At 40.8% G+C, this 25975-nt stretch overlaps 1 protein-coding gene and 1 long non-coding RNA gene across 2 annotated transcripts in view; one reads left to right on the top strand and one right to left on the bottom strand.

The window, feature by feature from the left end:
- The window catches only part of ZBTB38 (zinc finger and BTB domain containing 38), a 73239-nt gene that overhangs the window by 42473 nt on the left and 4791 nt on the right, over positions 1 to 25975 (bottom strand). Inside the window, exon 2 of the mRNA XM_066244906.1 lies at positions 13993 to 14058. The gene's annotated coding sequence lies outside the window, so the exon portion shown is untranslated. The remainder of the gene's footprint in view (positions 1 to 13992; positions 14059 to 25975) is intronic.
- The window catches only part of LOC136314264 (uncharacterized), a 69959-nt gene continuing 58035 nt past the window's right edge, over positions 14052 to 25975 (top strand). The window contains exon 1 of the long non-coding RNA XR_010727291.1: positions 14052 to 14305. This is a non-coding gene — a long non-coding RNA (uncharacterized lncRNA). The remainder of the gene's footprint in view (positions 14306 to 25975) is intronic.

Here is a 25975-nt window from a genome sequence, read left to right as displayed (position 1 = left end):
GTGTTGAGCCAGGGAAATCATCAGGTTTCCGTAGGGTCAGGACTGGGGTCCGAGTCGCAGTCTGGGGGTGAGGAGGTGCGACTGTCAGGGCAGTGCCCGAGCCTGTTGGACCTGAACCCAGCACGTCCCTTGGGTGCGCATTTCTCCCCGGCCCCCCGCCCTCCAGCACAGCTGCGCAGTTGGGCCACTACGTGCGGCGCAACCTGCGCGGACTCTGCGGTTGAGCCCCCTCCCCCTCCGGCGCAGGCCCCGGAGCCCGGCACCTGCAGGCGCTCGGTCCCTGCAGCAGCCCGGCTCTCCAGCGCTGGCAGAGCTCAGAGCTCTGCGCCAGGGCTTCCCAGCCAGGCTTCGATACTCCCCGGGGACAGAAGGGGCAGGCTGGCCGCGCCCGAAGCCCCGCGCCTGCAGGCCGCGTTTCACCCACCCAATGCGCATACAGACCCTGCGACTGGCACTTACAGGGTTCGACTCCGCCGCGAGCGCGTTCCCCCGGGGGTCCATGGCGCTTCCGGACCCGCCAGGCCCGCCGCCGCGCCGCACAGCACCGCCCAGAAAATGGACGCCGGCGTCTGGGCTCTGCCAGCCCGGCCCGCCCCCGGCGCGGGGCACTGGACGCGGCCCGTCCGGGAGGAGGTGGGCCCGACCCTCTGCTCCGCGGGCCGGTGCTTCAGGTGGCTCGTCGCGCCGAGGGCGAGGCCCCGGGAGGGCAGCGTTGGGACTGGGGAGCACCCACGACGGCCCCGCGAGGCCCCACACCAAGCCAAGTGGACAGCGGCCTCCGCCTCCACCTTCTACGGGGAATACACAATTCAGAACCCGCGGAAGGACAACCCAGTTAGGGTCTAGGCCCACAGAGCCTAAGCACTATCAAAACAAGCCCTAGACCCGCAGATGTGTTCCTGGGTCCCGGACCCAGATCCCAGACAGCATCTAAATCCCGCGCATTTGAGAGGCAGGATTTGGAGAAGGTCGAGAGCAGTTTTAATTTAATCAAATTCTTCGGAATAGTGGTGTCACCTGCGCTTTCCCATGCCTGTCAGAAGAGGCCTAGATTGATTTTCCTCACGTAGTATAAAAAATATTTCACGCACACGACCCAATTCTTTTCCTTAAATAAAGGCTACTGACTGCCTACTGGGATCTTTCTTCCAAGATTCAGGGACTGCTCACTGAAAAAGTATTTACTGAGGCCTGCCACAAACTCGTGTGGAGCTAACAGCCAAATAAATGCACTAACGTACAGGTTTTGCTCGCTTTTTAAAAACATTCATGTGCCCTGTGTTTTGGTTGTAATGAGCCTTCTTTAAATTTTTTCTTTAGGAAGGATTCGCTACCAGATGACAACTTGGTATGGAAAGGCTGTTCTTTACCTGACTTACATCCTGTTTTTAGCTTGGAGTACCATGTTTGCAACACTACATCCTAGTTCTTGACCATGTTTTCAGAAGGTGATCATTTTGATGAGTAAAGTATGTATTTCTAGTATGAAATACAAAACCAGTAAAACTTTTTTGATTTTAAATAATCAAGGGAAAATATACTGCCTTAAAATCAAATTAAAAGATCATGCAATTTAAAAATAAAGGCAGGGTTTTGAAGGCTGGCAGGTTGGGCAACATGCATACACATGTACATTAGCAGCTCCTACCCTCCTGAAAGCCAATCACCCTTTATTCTCTCTCCCTAGACCACACATTTAGAAAGATCTATTCCAGTAAATTGCATTTATTAGCTAATGATTCATTTTCCCACTTTAAAAAATGACCCTGCAATGTTTTTGTATATGTAACTGCCAGTCAGAGCTTCTAACAAAACTTAAGCTAACCCTTTGTTAATCATGGATTCCAACCTAAAGAGACTTGTTGTCTGATTGCAAGTTTCCATGTTTTCATTGAGGGTTTTAGAAACAGAATAATTCGGACCTCAAACAAAACTGTGGCACCTGAATCAGGAGCCATGGGCATGGCTCTCTGTGCTTCCCTGAGATGTAAAGTGGAAAGTGGTAAAGCAAAGTAATTTGGCCTTTGAATTCTGTCTGCCTGGGTTTAAACCCCAGCTTTGTCACTTAAAGGTCAGTCACTATGTAACTTTAGGCAAATTACTCAACTTCCCTGAGCCTTGGCTTTTTCATCTGTCAAATGGGGCTAATTTTAATATTATGCTTACCTCATAGGGGTTTTTGATGATTAAATGAGATAATATATGTAAAGCAACTACAGTAGTGCCTGCCACATAGTAAGTGCTCTGTAAGTGTAAGCAGTTGTGGCTGTTAGTGCTGGAAGACAAGTATTCGGAGCTCTAAATTCCTACCATCCAAACAGCAAGAATCATAGCTTCTGTGTGTAAAGCAACCTTTATACCCTAGAAATTTTCCATGGGTAAGCTGCCAGGGTCACATGGTGAGTGACATAAAGGGATTTAAACACAGGTCTGATTCCACAGTCCACTTTCTGTGCTGCTAACATGTTCCAAGGTGGTACCTTGATCAGAAGCTGTCAACAGCTTGTTAAGGGTGAAATCGGCTCTGGCTTTCCTAAGAGGCTTAGCAAATGAATGGCTCCTTACATCCACTTGGGAATTCACAAACAGCGGCATTTCTTTCTCATTAGAGCTAAATGTTTCTCCAGAAGCGAGATTTCCCCAAATTATTATTAATAACATCACAGCAACATTTTTAAACACCACAGCCTAAAACTTACATAATCAGCCTGTCCTTCAAAAATTTCCACCCTTCCTCATAACCAGTCACAGATTCTCTCTCTTAATCATTCTTCTGACTATGGGGAACTATCTGGAAATTTCCAGGGACGTCCCAACCTGTCATTATTTTATTGTTTTCTGGAAAGGTTTATTCTTTTCTTTAAAAGACTTTATTTATTTATTTTAGAGAGAAGAGAGAGAGAAAATTCGGGGGAGGGGGAGGAGGAGCAGGAAGCATCAACTTACAGTAGTTGCTTCTTTTATGTGCCTTAACTGGGCAAGCTCTGGGCCTCGAACCGGCGACCTCAGCATTCCAGGTCAACACTTTATCCACCACGCCACCACAGGTCAGGCAGGTTTATTCTTTTCAAAATAACTAAATGTGATTTCTTTTTCTATAGCTTTATAATCCTTTTCATTTTAATACATTTGCTAATCACAAAAGAATACCTAAGACTTTCAGGATTCTTTCCTCTCTCCTTAAATTCCTACCAGTTCTTCAATGTCACCACAACATGGCTCCCAATGCTTTTCCAGTGGCCTTTGAGAAAACTTACCTTGTTTTCTACTTCATTTCTTTTAATACTCACAATTTCTGTTATGCTACAACTCTCTGCTTGCACTTTTTGATTTAGGACTATTGGCCAATTTAACATTTATTCTCCCACTTCTCTTTCTTTTTTAAGGTTTCAATATTATCATAATATATGAATAGATATGTGTTGTATCTATTTTTTAAAAATAGATTATATTTATTGATTTTAGAGAGAGAGAAAAAGACAGGATTGGGGGAGAAGTGTGAATTGGGACCAACGAGATAATCGGTGTCCCACCTAAGTGGGAAGCATCAATTCAGTTCCTTCTCATATGCGCCTTGACCAGGAAGGCAGCCTGTGGTTTCTGAATTGAGGACCTCAGCATTCCAGGTCAATGCTTTACCCACTGCACCACCACAGGTCAGGTAGTGTTGTCTCTGTTAAACCCGCCTGCTTCCTTTGTTTCCTATCATGGGTTAGGAATCTATAACTCATTCTGCCTCCCATGTTTGCAGCACTCTGTAAACTCAATTTATAATTTTACTTTTCCTCTTTTCCCTCATCCTGTGTACTCACCAGATTCTATCACTTGGCTTCCCCTGATGTGGCTGCTTATCTCTTTCCTTTCAAGCTTTTTAAGAAAGTACCTATCCAAATCATTTTCTCTAATCTTCACCGCATTCCTGAAAGGCTTCTTGTGATGTTGAGAAGTCTACCTAAGCCCAGAAGAGGCAGCATTTAGAATAAGAGTGTCAACTTCCAATGCCCATGGGAGCCAGGCAGGAAGTAATGTGAATTGGAATCAACTGGATAATTGGTGTCCCACCTAAATGGAGCGTGGGGATGGTCACCACCCAGCCTCAGACCAATTATTGCCAGGTGGGAATGCCAGATCTGCAGAATTTTCTAATGAAGCCAAAACCAGGAATTTTATATAAAATATATGAAATGTCAACTATTAAAAAAAAAGGAATCTGAATCTGATCAAATCTCTGGTTGTAACTACCAATTTATAAGAAATCTCTGGGACAGAGGAAGATGTAAAACAGCATCAAGAAATGCAATCATTAAATTTCAGATTGTGGGGAACTACAAGTCAAATGAATTGCTTCTTCAACAAAATTTTTATAGCAATAGCAACAATGAAAGAAAGAGAGGGAGAGAAATCTATAGATTAAATGAAATTTAAAGAAATATTAATTGCACTGAATAGACCTTATTTGGAATTGTGCTTTGAACAAATACATTTTTTAAAATGACCTAATTGGACAAATATGAATGCTGACTATGATATTTGATGTTATCAAAGAATTATTGTTTTTGTTGGTGTGGTATTGATACTGTGGTTATTTTTATTTATTAGTCATCCACATTTTTTAATGTATTTTTTAAGAAATTCACATTTTAAAAACTTTTTATTTAGAGATATTTCAAAGTCATAGAAAAGTTGCAATAATTGTACAAAAAACCTACATATACTCTACTCATATCTATTTACCTATTATTTTTTCCTGACCCATTTGTAGGTTGCAGACATTATTCTCTTTTACCTCTAAATATTTGAGCATTTATTTCCTAAGACAAAGGGCTTTCTCTTAATATCCTTATCTTTTAGAGAATGATACTAAAATATTTAGAGATAAAATGATATCTGGGATTTTCTTTATTTAAAATAATACAGGAGAAGGTCCTGGCTGGGTAGCTCAGTTGGTTAGAGCATCATCTGGATACAGCAAAGCTGTGGATTCGTCCCAGCCAGGGCACATACAAGAATCAACCAAAGAATACATAAGTAAATAATACAGGAGAGGATTTACATGAAACAAGATTGGTCAGCAGTTGAAAACTATGGAAGCTGTATGATGGCTACACTGGGATTCACTAAGCTAGTCTTTCCATCTGTTTTAAAATCTCACAATAAAGTTTTAAGAGAATATGGTAATAAAAGACTTTAAAATGACACGAAATGCTTCTGATATATTAAGTGAATAAAAAGAGGATATAAAATTGTCTACAAAATATTATCTCAACTATTAAAAAAATCACAAAGCATAGCTAAAAGACTGAAAGAAAACATGCCATGATGTTAACATTCCAAATTATTTCATAGTATTTGTATTTTACTTTAATAATTAGAAAGGGTTAAAATAATTAAAAAATTAGAAAACAAATACATTGGTAAATGATTCAATTAAAAGTCAAACAAAATACATATGCGGACCGGACTGGTCAATGGGTCCCCAGTTCGCAGATTTTTACTTAGAAAATGGTTCACAAACTATGGTCTATGGGACAAATGTGGCTTGCCACCTGTTTCTGTATAAACTAAAAGCTGAGGATGGCTTACATTTTTAAATGCTTGAAAAAAATCAAAAGGAGAATAGTAGTATTTCATGACATGAAAATTAGATGAAACTCAAATTTCAGTGTCCACAAATAAAGCTTTGTTGGGACACAGCCACAATCATTTCTGTATCTATGATATGACATATATACATACCATGATATTATTCTTCATATATTATTGTATATTTAATGTCACCAATAAAAAGTTTGTGGAAAGTTTTTTCTGTTGTTATATAAATACTGATATACTATCTTCAATTTTGCCTCAATCCACAAAGACTAAAATATTTACCTTTTATAGAAAAAATTTCCAAACCCTAGCTTAGAACTGGACTACTTCTGTGACCTAAAAGCATTAGAAGAATGCCCTGGCCAGATGGCTTGATTCATTAGAGAATCATCCCAAAGCACAGAAGTTACCAGTTCGATCCCCGATCAAGGTTCATACAGGAACAGATTGATGTTCCTGTCTCTCTCTCAAATAAATAAAATAAAATAAAATAAACAAATAAAATATAAGCATTAGCAGAAAGAGCACTGGACTAGGAGTCAAGCACAGCCTCTTAACTATCCGAGTGACCTGGAGAATCACAACTTGTCTGGCCCACAGTTCTCTCAATGATAGAATAAAGTGTGCATATGGTCCACATAGCACTGAAGTCTGGTTCACATTCCCGTAAGTGCTAAGTGAGAAGTACAGGGATGATGACAACACTAAGTGCTGATGTGCCAGGTGTGGGTCTCCTGGAGATCAAAACTTTAAATAATCGAAATTGGAGACAGCTTTCTAGGCACTCAGACTTAGGATACACTGGTGAACAGCAAAGGAAGACCAACGTTGGGCGCTGCAAAAACAGAGCAGCATGCCTCTTGTTGGCAACCTGACTTTGGGGAAAAGAGTTTCTAAAATCTGCAGGTTAATGTGGGTATTTTGGGTCTCTCTTCATTCTGAGCTTTGTAGAAGACCCAAAGACTAGGTCACAGCGCATGTGAAAATTCTGTTCATTTCACTTAAAGGTTCATTCTGATCTAATAGAGTGATTTGAGGTGAGGCTCTCTGGCATCCTCAGCATGTAGAATGGGGGCTTTGAGATGGAGACTTCATAAGACTCTGGGATAAATCACCTCTAAGGATGTCAGTCTGTAGGTTCTTCAGAATAGCCCACATGGGACAATTAAGCAACAAGGCCAACAATATGACTGAAGCCTGACAAATAAGACAGCACCCAGTCCCAACACAGCAGGCCTGCAGTCTGTCTTTTAGGGGCTCTCCCAAGGCTTCATTTTCTAATTGAAACTCCTTCCCACCCTAACTGGGTAGCTCAGTTTGTTAGAACGTCGTCCCAATATGCCAAGGTTATAAGTTTGATCCCCAGTCAAGGCACATACAAGAATCAACCAATGAATGCATGAATAAGTGGAATAAATTGATGTTTCTCCTTCTCTCTTTCTCCCTCCCTCTCTATCTCTCTCTGTGTCTCTCTCAAAAAATCAATCAATAAAAAAGAAAATTAAAAAAAAAAAGAAACTCCTCCCCATTCTTTCTCCTCTGCGCCCCGCACCCCCAGCTTCAGGGTGCAGCACAGCAACCCCTCCTTGTGTCCACCCACCCGCCTACCTCCTGAGTGCTCCCTTTGTTCCCTCGGTCTTATTTTCTGCACCCCCTGGCTGCCTTCTCAGTCTGTGGTCGTCTCTGTCGCCCCACTTAGCCTCTCAGATGACCACCGTTCTAGTCCACATTGTTTCCCCCGCATCCTGCAATTTATAGAGAATCTTTCCATGATGTGGCTCCTTTCTTTTCCTACTAAAGATTCCCCTCTTCCCTTCAACAGCTCAAGAAACAAGAGGAAGGGAAAAAAATTATAAGGGCACTGCCCTTCTGGGATTTAACCACATTTTCAGCTGGTGGCCTTTGTTTTCTTGTCTCGCTGGTTTGTAAGGCCCTCAGGGCAGGGACTCCAAGTCTTTGCGCTCTGCGCTGGGAAAGATGGGCAGGACTGTTAGGCCTTAATTAGAGCAAGACCTCAGACAGGGGTGCAGATTTTAGCAGGCAAAGGAAAAGGAATTTCAAAATATCCATTTGGTAGCAATGACCACTGGGTAAGTAAGAGAGAGGTTTATTTTATTATGTAAAGAAAATCATAAAAGCTCTCACTCTTTTCATGAACACAGAAAGGATATTTACACTGGCATTTTAAAAACAAAACAGAACCAAGAAACAAACACCCTCCAAGAGCCAAATACAGTGAGAGCAGACACAAGTCCTAGTCTCAAACCCTGAGCAGGAATAGCTGCAGAAGCACAGAAGCCATTAAGAAAAAAGATGCAGAATGAGTTATAGGATCAAAAGAGCAATTTTCTGGTCATTGAGACATTTAGGCTATGCAGAACCATGCTGGGATCACCTAACACAGACAAGTGCTTGGGCAACTGGTCTTTGATTTACCTGCTGCCCACAAAGCCTGCAGCAGAACAGCCAGCAGGGAGACCCCTCACTCACCAACCCAGGGTTAGCCAGGGAAGGTAAAAAAAAAACACAAAACAGAAGCATCTTGCCTGCATCAAAAATTCAAATTTCTGCATTCAAGGGCTTCTCAACTTAACATCTGCTCATGAATGCGAAAGAGTGGCAGCCATTATCCAGGTCACCTGGCAATGCAGGCAGACCAGCTTGGAGCAGGGCAGTCAGACATACGGTGGCTTATTAGGAGCCAAGACATCTTGGGAAGGTAATGAGGATGGGACATAGTGTCTCAGGGAAGAACCATCCTTGCTGTTGGCTGAGATGCCCCAAACTGAAGACTGGCCTTCAGGAAACAGTATAAAAGGCTACTCAGAGAACAGCACATCATTAATTCTTTCTGGAACAGAGATAACACATGACTGTGCCTGTCTGTATAATGTTCCAGCATCGTATAGAAACCTGGACCAGAGTTTCATACTATATTTCATTCTGCCTGGGTTATAGCAGTGTCTGTCACATAGTAGATGTTCAACATATGCTTGAAGAAGTGAACTGAATTGTTGAAGCCCCCTGCCCCACTAATGGGTAATACTCTACTACAAAGGACTAGAACAGTCTTCATGCAGTAGAGTGTTTCATAGCTAGTCAAAACCAAAGTATAAAAAGTCAGGCCACTTCTAACTTATAATAAGCAAAATCCACTAAGTTATGAATCAGTTTTAGAAGATGCTTAGGGCCTTACAGTTCCTAACTTGTATATATAGCAAACCTATACCTTTGTTCTTAGATTTTTATCAGTCAGCAAACTAACCTAAAAGGCATAAAAGAGTTCTGAGTCTTAAGAATTTTCTTAGTATTATTTGCTCAAATAGAGAAATATCACTCCAAGTAGTCTTCAAGAAGCCACTAACAGTCCAAGAGGCCTGAAGAACTGAAGAGTTTTAGGTTTTGGAGGGCAATGACAATTTATTGGCAGAATGGGATAGATCTTTCCATCATTTGCCTTTGAAAAAAGTAAAGGAAATAGCTAGCTCAATGCTTGGCCCTGAGTTTAAACTCTGGAATTCTTATGAAAAAATAAAGCAAAAAAGCCGCCCAGAATTTTTTTTTTCACTCTGAGAAGGCTTTCTTTTGTGAATTTCTTGGGTTAGCATTGAACCTGTGCCAAAATTTCATTACCACCCAGGACCATAATGCCCAGAGTTTCCCTGCACCTTCTTAGGCAGCTTCTGGGTAGTACTGGGTCAAAGGCAATGACTCCGCTGGCATCAAATCCTGGGAATTTGACTAAAACCAGTCATGGGGGCCTGGCCCACCTTCTCCCTGCAAGGGAAGTTTACCCAAATAAGGCTAAGTTCACAAAGTCATCAATATCTGGCTCTGATATCTCTGCAGTTACACTAAGAAAGGGAAGCTTGCAGTTTGAGCATGAGCACTCCTCTGGCTGGTCGAGCTCTTCCTGGCTGGCTGGGTCTATCTTATCATGTAGGTCAGTGGTCCCCAACCCCCGGGTCACGGACCGGTACTGGTTCAGGGCCATTTGATACCGGTCCGCAGAGAAAGAATAAATAACTTACATTATTTCTGTTTTATTTATATTTAAGTCTGAACAATGTTTTATTTTTAAAAAATGACCAGATTCCCTCTGTTACATCCGTCTAAGACTCACTCTTGATGCTTGTCTCGGTCACGTGATACATTTATCCGTCCCACCCTAAAGGCCGGTCCGTGAAAATATTTTCTGACATTAAACTGGTCCGTGGCCCAAAAAAGGTTGGGGACCACTGATGTAGGTCTCTGCTAAACACCATGTCTTTCAGAAGGCTTTCCCTGGCAACCCTTTTAAAGTGTCTCTCTTCTTTCCAACATGTCACATTGCTTTTTAAAATTTAATTTAATTTTTTATCTTTGCACTTGTCTTCTTCAATTCATTGTTTACATACTTATTCCCCTCTTCCCCACCACTACCCACCACTCTAGGGACAGGTCCATGAGAAGCAGGCCCTGGTCTCTCTTGTTCATTACTGTATTTTCAGCCTCTGAAATATGCCTAGCATATAGAAGTGCTCAATAAATGTGTCAACTAGGAACTCAAAGTCTTAGTATGATTTCGTACTAAAGAAAAAGTTGCTAGATTCTTTTCTAGATTCTTCTCCCTATATTAACCAGTTCTAAAACATGGCTTGGCTACCATTCTGTGAGAGAGCCATGGTAATGGTTGTGGTACGTCAATATCACTCTAATAGGAAGAGGTAAAATTTTTTTTAATTAGAAGATATTGACAATAAATATCACCCTGGATGATGATATTTTGGATGAAAGAATGTAATATTTTCCATTTACCTGACTAAACAGATCATTGTTATAGATAGGTTTTAAAAAAAAAACTCAAGCTAAGGCTTGGAAAAACATTTATTATTATTTTTTTTTAAAGAAGAAGACGAGTTGAGAATTTTATACTATAAATCATTCAGGCAGAAAACCACAGATTTGCCCATTTCATTTTGGTGAGAACAAAGCAGTTGTTTGCACATTCTTCCTGTCACACCTGCTCTGGCCTGCCCAGTATAAATGCCTTAGCCAAAAAGTGTAAATTGGTTAAGCAGAGCCTTCTGAACTATGAGAAGGGGTAAGTGCCATCCTTTACAAATGGCAGGAAGTGTTTTTGGCTAATCTAGAAAACCCAATAATAATTGTAAATGGGTAAGTTTAGAAATGCATTGTGCCTTGTAAACATTTCTGTGAAATATGGAGGCAAGGCATTAAGGTGAAAAACAACAAAGTAATAAATAATAATTAGTCTTCCATTCACTGGTCTATTTATTAGAATGACAATGGTACAATATACTTCCCAACAGTCTTATTTGGCTTTCAAGCTCCTTGAATTGTGTTTAAAAATTCTTTTAGGTAAGACTAAGAGCAATATAAATGAATAATGCCACAAAAAAATTACTAGGGATGAAAATCTCCTAGATGACGCAACCATGCTTGAGTTGAAAACAAAAGGATCGACCTTTTATAAAGAAGAAATACACTATTGAACCTATCAGGCATTCATTTTTATGGTAAAACAATTCTATTGCATCCATCTAATCTCGTGATTAAGATTCAACTAGGTTCAAAATGATTAATTTGTACCAGCCTAACAAAATAGAAAGCATTGTAGTTGTATCTTTCTGAATAGCTATAGTATATTAATTACAAATGCCTAGTTCATTATTTGCTCAAGAGCGAATGAGAATTAGGTTGATCCTACTGCAACTGTTAAAGCTACTGGTACTAAAATAAATAGACAATACTGAATCAGGTTTCTGACATTTCCCTTCAGTTTATGATTCTCTGATTGATTTTATATTCAAATGTACTTAGTCATTTTAAGTCACAGGCAAAAAGGAAAATGGCTCCCGAACAGCCAAAGGGGGGGGGGGGTTGCAGAAAGGTTATTTCATGACAGCCCAAAGAACGAAATCACTATGAAATGAATCATGATCTAATATAATTGAGCCAAAGAAAGACTTCCACACAAAATACTTAAGTTGGCCTCAAAACAACACAACAACAACAGCAACAACAAACCTTTAGCCCGTTAGAGGTTTGATTTTACACACAGTGCTTTGGAATATGACAAGCTGCTAGAATACAGCCACTATTTACAAAAATGGTCTGAATCTCAAGGTTCTTCGAATTGGAGCAAACCTCTGGGAGGTTTCAGGTTTGACAGCATCTTTCTCCAACACACCTACAAGGACGTTTCCACAAAGGCTCAACGTGCACTTATCATTGGGGTGGGCTTGGCTCTGGGTCTTTCTCTACCGAGAGCTCTGAGGTTACCAATGGAGGGATCAAGGAAAACAAGAGCATAAGCATTTTCCAATTCTCAGAATTTCTGAGATGCCTTTTGTTTCAGTGGCGCTGGTGAACTTGTGATAATGAAACTACACCTTTGTACACAAACTTTGACCAGCATTCTGGAGCACAGTACAAAGAAAATCTTAATTTCTGAAAGTACTGAGCACAAAGGAAGGGAAAAGGAAGCTCTCACTGTGCAAGCTTTCTCCCTATGTGCAGAAACCTGACTTAGTTTTTAAGACTTGCAGACCGCCTTTAAAAAATGTCTAAAACCAGTTCACACTCTATATGAGAGGAAAAAGAACTAAATTTTTCATTAAAGATTTTTTCTTTTTTTTAAAGACAATATTTTGCATATTTGTTTTGCTCTTTTAAATGAGATTGGGTACTAAGGAAACAGGTTTTGGCCCAGTTTTAATTTGAAACTAAAATATATTTGAGAAGTTAACCTCAAAGGAGAGAGCCCATGAAATTATTTTGAATTGTGTCAGAATTTGGTACTTACAGACCCACAGCTGTATGGTCTGCAATGAACCATCCTAGGGGCTGTTTTATTCAATGAAGCTCTTTTTCTTCTAACAGGGCCATCCACATTAAATATTTCTCACTTTACAAACTGTAACTCTTCCTCTCCCTAAATAATTGATGTATATAAAGTGTATATATTGTTGCATGTTATCTAAAATTAAATTTTTAAGCATATAAGTTTTTATTTTCATCTTTCATATAACACGTTTAAAGACCGTTTCTTAAAATTTAAATATTTTAAATGTTTCATATCAAGCTTGTTTGCGCTCTTTGAAATTATCTCCAGAAACCCATTTATTTTTGGTTTCAAGCTAAAATGGATCTGAATCAACAGACTTTTCAAAAAAAATTCTTTTGTTGTCTAATGGCGCCACACCTATCATATATATATATAAATGATTTTTTAAAAAGAAATAATCTCTCTTTTATTGCAGAATCATTTTGTAAGAGTTTATAAAAGCTATATATTTCTAATAGTATCTGAATAGGAAAGGCTACCCAATTTAACACCCCCCCCCAAATTATAACTGTCTTATTTAATTTTTGTTTTAAAAATCATATTTTAATTCATCTAACATTCTTGCTGCATGGCTCAAATTCCATAAAACATGCAAATTTCAACCTACCTGTATGTATCACTTAGTGCAATGCTAGCATGACAAGACACTCAGCCATTTTTATGTGAAGCGATGGAGACCGATTTCTCCGTCTTCTTGCTCACAAGTTTTAGATGCAATTGTCACACACACAAAAAAATCATACGCAGAACAGCTTGGATGTACTGTGATCACGAGAACTGAATTTATCAACAGGAAAACAGGATTGGAAAAAAGGAAGTTTCTCATCCAAGGTTTCTCTGAGGCTGCAACCAAGGAGATGGTGTGTTGAAATTTTTTTCCCTTCCTCCTCTGAGAGTTCAAAGCTCGGAACTGACCACTGCAAAGGCCACTGTCACATTTGCTGAAAATCAAACCACTGATACCAGCACTGAAAATACAAATTCGAGAACCAAGTTGTTTGCACACCACAACGTGCAGAGGAGTTAAAAATAGATCCCACCTTGCCTCCTACCTGCATAATAAACATGTAAGTTTCAAGTGTTTAATTTGATATTCACATTAATTAACAATACAACATACATTATTTAAAAGTCAGCAAATGAAAGAAGAAAGGGGAGACACCATCTGGTAGCAGAGTTTTGTTGTTGTTTTGTTTTTAGGGGTTTTTTTTCTTTGGCTTTGTTAAAAAATAAAAAGGTAAAATCCTATTTTGAATGTGATGAAAAGCAAACATCCAGAAGCAAATGAATTGGAACTGAAAGGTGATGTCAAAATATCTAAGGCTATAATGAGGCAAAAACAAGTCTTCACTACCAGATGATATGGCACACAGAGCATTTACATACTCACATCTGAAATACTAAGCAACGTGTAATGAATTCTATACACAGCATGCACACACAGCACAAGCACAGCTAATCCTGCCTGCCATCTTAGGCTCGCAGGAGCAAGATACGCACTGCATGCAGCACAGGAGCACTGGGGAAGGAGGAGGCAAGGGACGGCTCACCTTAAATGCAGTATCTGATTGATGTTGGAAGTGACATTGCATATCAGCCTCAGAGTCCTGGTTCAACTGAGTAGGAGGGAACAAAGAAAAATGTCATCAACTGGTGATGCAAGATGAGCCCAATCACTAAACACTGTTTAGCCAACTCCAAATTCTGCAACCAGGCAGTAGAAGGCATTTCATACACTTAAGCAGAGCTGCTGCACAATGACTGTGTCCTTCTGCTTCTGAGAAGCAAACAATCCTTTTGCTAAGGAAGAAAATCAGCTGGAATGAACACTGTCATGTCTTCTTGAAGAAAGCTTTCAATACAGTATGTATTTGGTTTGGGATGCATTTTATAGACTGTTAATTTCATAGCATTGCTAATAACAACAGCAATAAAAAAAGCAAAACTGTTAAGCTATGGCAAAATCAAAAATAATATTATAAAAGGTGTAGCATTTCTAGATTATTTTGTAAAATCCTAAATGGTGCCGGCAGGCTTGTAGAAGAATGCATGATCAGCTGTCTGTATCGGTGCTATAACCTCTAACCACAAGCGTGTAAATGTATCCTGCTAAATGTATCTGCAGTACAAAAGGCAGATACCTCCTCAGCTGGAATGGTATTCAAATGTGAATAAATTTGTTTAAACTTAGATGTGCAGAATACAGCCAGGACAGAAAAATAAATTGATGCTGAGTTCCTTTGGATATACAGCTGACCAGCACTAACGATAAAAGCTATCCTTAGAATACTGACCTAAATAATGTTGACTTGCAGCAGCCTACTGTACTTGCTCAGAACATAGGACATGCAAAATGATTTTTCTCCTCCCTCCCCCTCCAGAAGCTAAATTGTAAAGTAACAAACCATTAACAGAAATCAAAAAGACTATATTTATAAAGAGGGAGAGTACATACTGTAAGAGAAGAAATGGTGTTGTGCTGAGATGCAATGTTTCTTTGTTTTACTTTGAGGCTTATCTTAGCTACGCTTGCATGATGACATTGACATCATGGAGGTCAGGGCTGACACTGGGGTGCTATCCGTTTTATGAGTGAAATGTTTTCTGTAAATTAAATCTCATCTATTCAAACACCAAATTTCATGTCTTCTTCAATACCACCTCTCTACCCCCACTGCTCAAGATTAATGGGATCTAGTTTTACTGTATGTAATAAATCGAAATCATCTTCTGTAGAGATTCCAATACATAATTGTAGGAATTAATTTTTTAAAACAAAAACCTTTAAGAATTTGTATGCATCCCCTTTCAATCCTATCAACACATGCACGCACACATGCATACACGCGTGCACGCGCACACACACACACAATTGAAGCTCAAATTGCAATGAAATGTTTAACATGTGGAACAAAAAAAAATGTGGAAGGAGCTGCTTATTCAGGATTTTTAAGAAATGCCCAATAAGCAAATACTGTTTTGCTACAAAACCGGTGTCACCATGTCCCCAAAGAGAGGAAAACGGCATAGCTTGCTAGAAAAATTTCTTCCAGATCCTGCCAGCAGGTAAAAAGCAGAAAAGCATTTCATTTACCATGCTGTACAAAACAAGAAGTCTTTTATTTTTAAGGAAATAGAACAGATTCTTTTCCACTCCTTCTTCAGCTACAAAGAAACCATACCCACCCCCATCCTTAGATCCTGGACATACGCCAACATTTTTATAAAATGCTATGAGACTGATTTTGAGCACATAACATATATTTTTCTCTTCTTTCTATCCCTCCAAAAGTCTTTCATTAACTATTGCATCACTGAATATGCTAATGTTAGTTAATTTTAGCACATGCAAAAATAAATTAATATTTTCTGAGGTTGCTGGTTTTCGAGTGCCTTTATTTTCTGTAAGGACTGGCTAAAAATAATCGGGTTAGCAAAACATTCAAGTTCCCCAGCATTTCTTTTAAAGGAGAAAATGTATTCGAACATCTTAACTTAGGTACTAGGTTTCACAACCAAATCTTTTATTTCTAGCTCCCATCCTATCTTCTCTCTCAGAAGTCAATAATTTTAGCTCAATGTGTGGAAAGTACCCAGCCCAGTTCTACCTTATATATTTTAAAGTATCCGAGTTGGGTTGTCCAGATGGTTGGTCATACCTGAACCACACCGAGTCCTCTTCTCTTTGGAACACATCTCTCTCTCCACCACCACTATTCCAGAAATAAACGTGGCTCTAACAGAGACAGTAGCTCCTGGTCTAACACCAATGGTGGAACCATCTTCCCCACCCCCACATCACTGCTCTATGAGCTCTGGTTAGCATTGACAGCGACAGAAAATGAGAATGGAGTATCCTTAGGCTAATTCCTCCTTTACCATGGGGGCCGAGAATTAAAGACTATCACTCTGAGTTACAAGGTACCAATTTAATATAAGGTCATCTGTATAAAGCAGAGTTCTGGGAGTGGGGTCGGAGGAGGCTGCAGCAAACACACAGGTATTTGGTGTTATTAGTGTCTGTTCAACTATTCCCCATTAATAACATCTGAAAGCTAGACATTTACATTAAAATACTCACAAATTATCTTGTAGGATAAATAGTCACAATATGGAATCAACTCTAACCACATAGAACTAAGGCAATGTCTTCTCTTCCGGGGATAATAAATGACAGTGACAAGGACAGTAATCCATATCAGGCTCCCATGAGATGAGTGAATAGTGTTATGTCCCCTTTATAGGAGCAGGGTGGTGAATGTAGTTAGGTCCCCTACTGGTACTCATAAGCCGATGCCTGGGCAAGCGGTTTCCAAACCTCCTTGTGGGGTTCTCTGTCCACTCTCTGTCAAAATGAGCCTAAAAGCCATGAGTCGGTTATTTTGAGATGTTCCAAAACACTCCATGAGCTAATGTGGCCTGTTTACTAGACCTGATTGTGTTAAACAAAACTGAACTGTAGTTGAAAGCACTCAGATGGATGAGCTTGTTTAGGCAGACATTCTCTGACTAGTAAATCCTGTTTTGTACTTTTAAAAAACCACGCTCATGCCTGAATTACTTGCTTTGTCATAATTACAAGTGGCAATGGTATGCGTTCACTTATGATTTTTAAAAATTTGTGCTCCTCACTAACCTCCTCAGGGCATATGCAAAAACATGAATGCAAAAGACAGACCCTTTTTCCATGACGTAAACGCTAACCTGTTTTTTGCCACTTTGATGAATCAAGGACCTGGAACCCAAAATAATCTGGCAAGAGCAGGAGGGAAAAGGACAGAGCTGGTGGTGAGGGGAGCGTCTTTCACTTTGATTAAAGGCTCTTACTTGCTCACAGTCTCATTGTTCTGCAGTCTGAGCTCATTTTATTTTCAGTCCTGTGGGTTAAAGTTAAATTGCATGGCTTACATAAAGAACATAATTCAAGTATGAGCGAAGCTTGACTCTCTACGTTCAAAAAAATGTCATCAAGGCACTGCGTCCCAGAGGACTCTGGTTGATAAAACATTTGGATTGGTTTGTACATTTTTTTACTCCATTCACAGCATTAAAAATTACAGCTGGTTTCCGTTTATACCTAATATAGATATTCAACATTTGTGCGTAAAATTGTTATCAGGTTAGGCTGTTTTGATCTAAATTTAAAAAAATATAATATTCCACTACAACCAAATATAACATAAAAAGTTTAAAGATTTTTCTGAGGTTGGTGAGTATGTGTCTAGAGTGTGTTTAGCCACAGAAACAACAAGGTTATAATCTATCAATGGCTGAAAAAGAACCTGGATGATATGGAAAGTCCAGTGCTACTTTGATTATCTACATTTTGCCTAGAAATCTGGGCAGGAACTTCTGCTTTCTATCTTGATCAGAGCTAAGTCTACAATAGCTTCCATTTATTGAGACCTTATAATGAACTCAATATCTTAGCTATATTATTTAATTCTAAACCAATAATCATGCAAGGTGGATATTAATTATCACCAATTTTAGGTAAGAAACAAATTGAGATTACTTTTCACACAGTAAATAGCAGAATAAGGATTCAAACCTAATCTTGACCAATTCTAGACTCTGGGTCTTTTCAACCAATTTCAACAGGATAAAACCTCCTCCCTCCACATTCTGCCCTGATGTAGGAATCCTTTTGCTGTGCAGACTCCTGGTAGAGGGGACACACTCCTCCAAGAGCCCCAGTTACCTCTGTTTATAAGAACCAGCCTCAATTCTTCAGGTCCTGGAAATTTAGGGTACCTAGGATGATGGACCAGCAGGTGGAAAGACAGAACGAAACGGAAAGAATGAACGAGTAGACCATGCTGGAAACTTAAGGTTAGACAGCACTAACAAATCAGCAGTTCACAAATTTGGTCAGAGATCTGTCAATAATTGGAAATGTTTTACAAGGTAAAATAAGTGGAATAGCATACATTTCCATCTGATAGACCACTTCCTCTAGTGAAGCCCCGTCTTTTTATGTTACAAATGGGGAAAACTGAGGCTGAGAGAGATCTGGTCATTTGTGCTAGATCACACACTTACTAAGTAAATTGATTCATTTGCTGTATTAAAAAGCAATCTCGTTTCCTGTTATACCTAATATACTCAGCATTTGTGAGTAACTTGAACACATCGTTAGATTGTTCTAAGCTAAATGATCATTAAAGAAAAATCAGTGTAACAATCAGGACTGACCTGGTTTCCACAATGTTTTTGGCCCAAACAGATAATCTAAGTTGGTATTACAAGTTCCTCCCCCAACATATTTTGAAAATGAACTTTTAAAAAGCTTAAATTTTGAGTAAGAGATTTTCCTCCAACAAGATCTGTGTTTCAGATGCATCATTTTAATGATCAACTCCTGCTAACATCTGTATATTCAGCCACTGTTTCTAAGATCCCTTTCACCTCCAAAAGTTTGTGATTCTAAAAAAATGCAACCCAGGTTGCTTTCTAGGTTAGGCCAAGAGCTGGACTCCAAGTCCCCTGCCGCCTGGTTATATGGCCATCTGACTGTCTCCCTCCTTGGCAGTAATTTTATATGCCAACCAGATGGCTCTCAAAGGGGGCTTTCTAATCGACTCTATCAGCTCCACCCTGCCTGGGAATATGAGAGGAAGATTATCTTCCTCAAAGCTCATGAGGCAATAGAAGGAATGACTGGGTGAACAGACAAGCCTGAGAAGTCTGATTTCCAGAAAGCCTCTTCCAATTCTTAGACAGGAGCTTTCTCACGCCTGCCCATGAGCATCTGTGTAAGAAGTGGGAAGAGAGTATACTTTTGATGGCAAGGATGGGCAGTAAGCCTTGGTGACCAAACTGAAGTTACCCTACAGGAAAGAGTTGGAGGGAGAAGGGGAATGGGAACCATGTGGTTTTCAACAGAGAAAAAGTGGTGACTTAGGGCTGCAAGGCAGACTGGTGGATACCATCCCATGCACCCTAATTCAGTTCAGACTCTCCTGTGGGAATATCCTCAGCATGTCTCACTAGCCTTTTCAATATCACGACCTCCAATTTAGCAACAGAATAGTTCCTGCTTTAATTTCTCTGCACTTGAAACATGGCTAGTAAAGACCTTGAATGCACTGGAGATCAAGAGCTTTCCTGCATCCCTAATCACATGTTCATCTGCAGTCATGACTGCTTGCCACTCCCCAAATGGGCAGCATGTAGAACAACAGGGTTGTCTTGAATTGGCAAAATACATATTCAGCAAGAAGGCTGACTTTCTTCTTTCTAGAGAGATTAGCAACTAGGTTGAAAAGGGAGGGTGGGCTATAAATGAAGGTGGGGAAGAAAGACTTCTTACAGATCAGTCAGATCCAACCCACGTGAGTACACAATCCTCTCCTTGCATCTTTCTTCATTCTGGGCAGCACATATTCCAAAAGCCTACCTAGGAACAAACTCATTTGTTTTTTTTTTTCCCCCGCAGATAAATGACTTTATAGCTCAGAAGGGCTACAACCATGTACCTCTTCTCACCACAGCAGCTTAACAAACCTCAGTGAATTTTCACTTCCTTTGGATTGAAGATAAAAGCACAAGAAGTTTGTGTTGTATTAAATTACCTATCTTTACTCATATCTCAGGGTTGCCTCCTGCTAGATCTATGTATCTGCAATGGTACCTAGAGTGTTGCCTGGTGCAAGAAAGGGACTTAGAGGTGTGTGCTCTTAACTAACCAACACCAAAGTTGGGGGTCCTTTCTCTGCTCCCACCACTACCAGTGGAATCTTCAGCTTGGTACCATGAAGTCACTTACTAGAAGTGAAGAACTCACTCCACAAGTTAAGGAATAGACCTGGGGACTGAAAATACCAATAGAAGTCTTTCAAACACTTAGTCACTTGTTTTACCCAGGGGGCCACAGATTGTTCCTTCTAGAACAGGGAAAGGGGAGACAGAAATAAGAGTAATCTGACTGGGTTCTGGCTGGTTGGCTCAGTGGTAAAGCATCAGGCTAGCATGTGGATATCCTGAGTTCGATTTCTGGTCAGGGAACACAGAAGAAGCACCCATCTGCTTTCTGCACCCTGTTCTCTTTCTCTCCCCCCCTTTCTCTCTCTCCCCCTCCTTCTCTCTTCCCTTCTGCAGCCATGACTCAAATGCTTTGAGCAAGTTGGCCCTGGGTGGGCACTGAGGACAGCTCTGTGGCTTCGCTTCAGGTGCTGAAATAGCTCAGTTGCCAAACAACAAAGCAGGGGCCCTAGATGAGCAGAGCATATTGGTAGAGGGCTTGCCAGGTGGATCCCAGTTGGGGTGCATGCAGGAGTCTGTCTCTGCCTCCCCACCTCTTGCTTAATAAAAAAAAAGGAGTGACCTGACAGCAACACCACTGTTCCCCTCATTTCCTCAGGCCCTCGGTGGCAGAGCTTGCTTTCCAGAATTACAGAGAATGCCATCTAAACTCTTGCTTTGAGGGAGGAAAAAGGTTCAAAGAGACTGCTGCAACTCAAGACTTCAGCATCCAGGATAAAAGCCATGTTTCTTAATTTCTAGTATTCTGCTCTCTGTAAGTCAACACACTGGCTCAATTCTTTTTTTGGGGGGGGGTTCATCTGGGATTCAATTCTTTTTTTAACTCCAAGCTTTCACTCAAATAGATGCTTACTATAGTAATAGAATAAGTGAATTAATGAATAGATGCCAATGTAGAGGGTTTATAACTTGTTTCCCAATTCTTCTCATAAGAAAATGTTATAGCATACTTACTTTTTTTTAAAAAACAGAAAAGCTCAACTAAATATAATTTTAAGCAAAATAGTAAATATTGGCCAAAATATCACCTGGGACCAAGCATCCCTTGAGAGTATCAGAGAAGTAGGCTTGATCGCTATTAAATCAAGCAGATTAAATTTAGCCAGCTGGAGTAACCTTTATCCTATTTGGTTTACAAAAAAAAAAAAAAAAAAAAAAATCTCATGAGTTAGCATGAGCAGCTAAAAATAAGTTGCATGTTTCATTTTCTGTTGTTCAGTATGATTCTGAAACCAAAAGGTACAAAATTAGGAGATTCACCAACGCCTACCGATGACCAACAATTCCAATTTTTACCTTTCTAGCAGGTAGTCCCAATCTGCACCTCACAGCCAGGCCCAGTACACTGCTATCTGTCTCACCGTGGTCCCTTGAGATGAGTCCCCTTAATAAATAAGGCATGGCAGGAAACGGGGCTGAGGCCAGTCCAGGGGGACAGTGGCTTGTGTGTATTTTATATCCGGACAGGATGCCACCTAGACACCAACCCCATTTGCTCAGCCTCAGTTGTAGCTGATGCTGGGGACCCCTTCGCAGAGCAAGGCAGTAAATAAAACTAAAATTTCATTAAGATGGGGCCCTAAGGTAGTGACAACAGCGAGTACCCCTTGCCCTAAATGTCCATGGCCTTATGCAATTCCATACTGCAAACGCAGGCGGTTCACGGTAAATTTAATTTCAAAACTGTCTTTCGAGGGCCAAGTCTGGTGGAAAGGTAAGTGTGACAGAGGCAGAAGTCCTTCAGAGGGAAGGCAGCCACCCCACACTGGAACATTCAGCTAGGGCACAAGGCCTGGAGAGAGCATGCGGGTAACAGAAAGCCCTCGGCTGAATGAGATTGAAAGGGGGCAAAGAAGGGTTAATCTGCTTCTGTTAGAGGAGGGGACATTTAATGAAGGTGAAGAGAATAATCTGTATGAAGAGCACAGAAGACAAAGAGCCATTCCAGAAAAGAAATGCTTGTGCAGGGCAAGACGGGTGATTTGTCCTGGATTTTCACTGTGAGGCCATTTCTTAGCCCTGTCTTTACATTGCTTTGAAGTTACAGTCTCAGGGAGGGGTGCAGGGAGCAGATTCACGCTCAGTGATGAAATACTTGAGCTCTGATTCCATCTGAGATGGGCGTCTCTGAGAAGCAGAGGGTGAGGCTGAAGCCAACAGAATGCTGCCATAGAAGCCTAACCATAAATAATCAGAAAGCGGCAAAATAAACAATAGGAGCTGCTCATGAAAGGGAAACCAGTGGCTGGTCCCCCTCTCCTGGGGTGGGGAACACCCGTTTTTTTTAAACTTAAAAAAACTTAAAAAAATTACTTTTAATAACTTTTTGGGAAATAGTTTTAAGATTCACAAGAAGTGGCAAAAGTAGTACAGTAATTGTATAATTTCATCCAGCGTCCCCCAATGATAATGTCTTCTACCACTACAGTACCTTGTCTAAACTAAGAAATCAACATTGGTGCAGTGCTACTAACTCAGGTACAGACCTTATTCAAATTTCACCAGTTTCTACACGCACTCTGTGTGTGTGTGTGTCTGGAGTTCTATTAAATTTTATCACATGTGTAGACTGTAGTAGCCATCATCAGAATCAAGATACAGAACTATTCCGTTACCACAAAGAAACTCTTGATAGTCACACCTCCCCCTAGTCCTAACCTCTGGCACTGATCTATCCTCTATCACTGTAATTTTGTCACCTTGAATATGTTATAAAAATGAAATCATACAGAATGTAACATTTTGAGATTGGCTTCTTTCACCCAGCCTAATGCCCTTATGGTCCATTCAAGTTGCATATAAAGAGTATGAGCCTTTTTATTGCTCATTCATATTGCCTGGTATGGATGTACCAGTTTGTTAACCGTTTGCTCACTAGGGGACATATGGCTGGTTTCTAGCTTCAAGCTATTACAAATAAAACTGCTTAAATATTCATATACAGGTTTTTTTTGTGAACCCAAGCTTTCATTTCTCTTGTGTAAATACCTTAGAGTGGGATTGTACGATAAGTGCATGTTCAGCTTTAAAAGAAATTGTCGCACTATTCCAGAGTGGCTACACCATTTACATTCCCACTACCAATGTGTGAGAGATCCAATCTATCCGTATCTTCACCAGCACTGGGTAACATCCATATTTTTTATTTCAGCCATGCTGATAGATGTGCAGGAGGTTCCCTCTGATGTCCCCAAAGTGGGAGGAAAGTACGGGGTCTTCAGAGCTTGGGAGAGGGGCTTCAAATACCTTTAACTGTTCTAGCTTTCTTGTCTAAATAACAGCTTGGGCTGTCTGGCATTTCACTGATAGAAAATGAGGCTCTTGATAGGGGGTGAGCCTTCAGGTTTGTCCAGTTGCTCCTGACTGCAATAGTGGGATACTACCACCTGGTGATGCTGGTTCTTTGAGGCAGTACCTCTCAGCCTAGGAGGCAGACTTAATAGTAATGACCCTCACCCCCATTAGGTGATATGAGAGCCATGATAGGAGAGCCAGGGGCAGGGACAAAGGGGCCAGGGTCCTCCTGCAACTTTGGCCAGAGACTGTGTGGGAACTCTTTATTCTCAGAGTTATTCATTAGTAGCTAGGAGAGGGAAGGTAGGTATGAAATGAGCACAGAGAGGTAAGGATATAACCACCAGTGGCACTTGTCAGATAAGAGGTCTCACTGAATACTTTTGCCCTTGGACTTCCTACTCTGTTAACCACCCAAGACTCCTCCACAGCATGCGAGCACCTGGCCTGGATGCCATCAAACTCTGATTTCTATCTCCTGGGAGTTAAATATGGAGTTACTGCTGTCATCACCATAGGGGCCTTCCTGGCCTAGCAACTCAGGTCCTGTCAGCAATTAGAACTTCATCTAAGTATCAGGAGGTGCCTTAGCTGAGGAAGTTGTTCAGTCGGAGAGACAGGCTTTGCATAGGGCCAACATCATAGTGATGACTCAAACTGCCCTAGCCCTGTCTGGAAAGTCACTTTCCATCTGTGTGCCCCTGAGTCAAAGGAGGTTGTGGACCTTCCCAGGATCTATATTCATCATGACTCTGGGTCCACAAGTTTGGATCAGGAAGCCAAGATTCAGGAGAGCGGTGATTCTGCATGGCAATGGTCAAGAGATAATGGAGGCCATGCACAGAAGCTTGGTGAGCACAGGCAGATTCCTGGTGCCAAGCATATAGAATAATGGTGCAGCAGAGGGTCCTTTGTATTCTAGCTCCTGTGCTTTACCTGGTGTAGTCACAGGAGATGGATGTGGACTTGGGCATGGTTATATAGGACCTGAACATAAATAGGACTATCAGGAGCTGAGTAGTCTGTGGAGGCTGAACTTGAAAGTGAAATGATATGATTATTTGGCCCCCAGAAGTTGAGGTAGTAGAGTGAGAGGAAGGGCAGCCAGATATTATCAGGTGACCAGTGGGTGTGCTCTGATGGGTTTGAGCAGAGTTATGCAGACAGGATGAATAGTCATACTTCCTTTTAGGAGATGGTGAGAATTTTTATATTTCATTTTTGCTCACTATATGTTCTCTGCTATGACAGTTTTCCAAATTTCCATTTTCAGGTGCCTCTTCTCTGACCTATTGTCTCTCCAGATGAGCTGAAGGCAGCCTAGTGCACAACATCTTTCAGATTTAAAGAGGCAGGCACAACTTGGGGCAAGTGCTGGCCCTGACCATCAAGTTATGTAATGGGGACTCCATCATTGAGGTTGAATTAATGGCAGCTCCCCTCTAGCTCTGGCTTTGTCCTCTTTTCCACTCATGCCCACCTTGACCTAAAATTTGCCCACAATGTGGGTCTAGTGCTTGCCCTGTCCCTGCTTTCTTAGCTTCTGACTCTGGACCCCACCTCTTCCTCTGCTCTCGTGGCATGGGCCTGCATGGCTGCCCTACGTTCTCCTTGATCAAGCTTCAGTGTCATCACCTTTGGCTTAGGGCACACTGTGGTCTGGCCTATTAGGCAACTAAAGTGGACAACCCCAGAGGGCTGCCCATACATGTCCTGAGATATGGCTGCCTATCAGAAGCAGAAAAGAAGTCCTCTAGATGAGGGAGGAGCTCATTTCAGCTGGTGCCTGTCTCTTTTCCTCAGAGGTTGGGTGGATCCAGGCCCTTTGTCTACTCAAGTTCCAGTTTTATCTTTAAAAACAGGTCATTTGACCTACTGATTCAATTATAGGAATTTTCCTTAAGACACAAAGATAAATCCACAAAGATTTATCTTTAAAAATGTTTACATATTTATAACACCAGAACACTAGAGGCAATCAACACGGCCATCAATAAACAGACTGGGTAAATTAAGACATATCAGTCCAATGGAAGCATAGTCATTAAAAGTCAAATTTTCAAAGACCATGTAGTCATTTAGAAAATGTTTATAACATACCATTAAGTGGGGTAAGAAAAAGCATATAAAATATCATTTCAATAATTTCTAAAAGAAGAAAAATATATATACAAAATATTGGAAAGAAATACATTGAAATGTTAGTATTGAATTGTTTGGTTGTTGTCTCCTTCATATTTTTTGTATTTTCCAGATTGTGTGTAGTGACTAGTTATGGCTCCTTTTGTTTAAAAACCAGTGACCCTGGCCAGTTAGTTCAGTAGTAGAATATCCACCTAGTGTGTGAATGTCTCGGGTTTGATTCCCAGTCAGGGCACACAGGAGAAGCAACCGTCTGTTTCTCCACTCTTCCCCGTTTTCCTTCTTTCTCTCTTCCCCTCCCACAGACATGGCTCGATTAGTTTGAGTGAGTTG

This window comes from Saccopteryx bilineata, chromosome 10, assembly GCF_036850765.1.
Source record: "Saccopteryx bilineata isolate mSacBil1 chromosome 10, mSacBil1_pri_phased_curated, whole genome shotgun sequence".
Classification (NCBI taxonomy): Eukaryota; Metazoa; Chordata; class Mammalia; order Chiroptera; family Emballonuridae; genus Saccopteryx; species Saccopteryx bilineata.
Note: the sequence above shows the minus strand (reverse complement) of the source record. Positions and strands in the feature narration are given on the sequence as shown.